Raw genomic sequence first — 1,527 nt, 5'->3', positions numbered from 1 at the left:
GGGGTCAAACCCATCGCAACCAGTTCAAACCCCCCCCCTCGCCTGGGGATCCAACAGGTTTATGTGCCTTCACGCTGCCGGCCAGTTGCTTCTCACTGGACCCGTTCATTTTAAACTCAAGGACAATTTGCAGTCGACTTCCCTTCCCCGCTGCCCCAGTACTGTGGCCACGAGTCCAGAGGCTGCTTCGCTGCCGGGATCTTGCTCCAAGCTGGGGCTGCGGTTTGCTGTCCAGCAGCTGTCCCGTGTCCGGCTGTCTCTGCCTTTCTGCAGCTGGGGGTGTCCGGGAGAGAGAATTCACTTTAGCGGCAGCTGGGAGATGCTCCTGATAGTGCCTGAGACGGGGGAGGTCGAAGGTGTCCCCTTCCCTGGGCTCACGTCAGCCCAAATCCATGCAGAGGTCATGCCGGAGGAAGGAAGCCCACCCATGCCAGACAAGCTGTGTGCCCGCCGGGCTGGGCTGGGCTGAGGTGAAGATCATTGAGGCAGGTCTGAGCCAGGTGATAGAGAGGGACTCAGACTGGGCTCACCCCGGTGCCAGGGGCCAGGGATCAGACTGGGCGGCAGGTACGCGGGCTGGTGGATGTGGCAAGGAGGGGATTCATATAAAGGGCCTGGGGTTTTTCCCAGAGGAGCCTCTCCCCTGACCTGCAGGTGCTGCCGTGTGATGGGTGGCCCTGGGATTCAGCCCTTGGGGTCCTAGCACACAAGGGTCCTGTAGGGCAGAGGGACCCTCCCCATGTGATGAGCTGGAGGCTCTTGGGAGCCCGTTCAGGTAAAGGGAGCAGCACCCACCTGCACTTCGGGATGTGCCTCCAGCCCTCTCCTTTCACCCCCCTGGACTTTGCCCAGGCCGGGGGCAAGCTGCACCCCCATGGACTTACAGCCCCACAGCGCCCAACCCTTCTCATAAACACCTCCTAGCACTTCTCAGCCACTACCCTCGTGGCTCCGGGACCTGGCTTTTGGCAACCCCATCCCAGTTGGTGCGCTGCGCTGATCCAGGACCTGCCCGTGTCCCCTAGGCTCTGACCTGTACTGGGAGGCGCCTGGCAAAGCCTGACCAGTGGGACCTGTGGGCTCCTACCAGTGTCGCTTCTTGCTCGGAAACAGCCGCGGCGAAGCTCACCCGAGCCTAGAGCCGGCGGCCGAGATCATCCTGCCACACCATTGAGATGGGACGCATCCCCTCTCCCGGCAGCCGGATCCATCGGGCATCTAGACCAAGCCAAGGGACGTCCTCCCACCGCATGCCTCCATGCCCAGACCTCTTCCCCGAGCCGTCCAAAAGGGATGGACAGGGGTGCCTCCAAATCCGGCGTTGCGGAGGGGAGCCGGCCGTTAGCGCAGAATCACTCAGCCGGCGCCAACCTCACTTCTCTGCAGACCTCTGGGCGAGCAGGGGCATCGGCCCTCGCTGCTGCCCTCCCAGCCCCTGCTCGAAACGGATCCTAGCGAGATGGGAGCGCGTTGCTATTCTGTGTATAAGAAGGAGCCTTAGAAAGGGGTGGTGGGGGGCGGGGCGGG

The sequence above is a fragment of the Alligator sinensis genome, unplaced genomic scaffold, assembly GCF_000455745.1.
Source record: "Alligator sinensis unplaced genomic scaffold, ASM45574v1 scaffold1295_1, whole genome shotgun sequence".
Lineage (NCBI taxonomy): Eukaryota > Metazoa > Chordata > Crocodylia > Alligatoridae > Alligator > Alligator sinensis.
The sequence above is the reverse complement of the archived record's forward strand: the minus strand, read 5'-3'. Positions refer to the sequence as shown.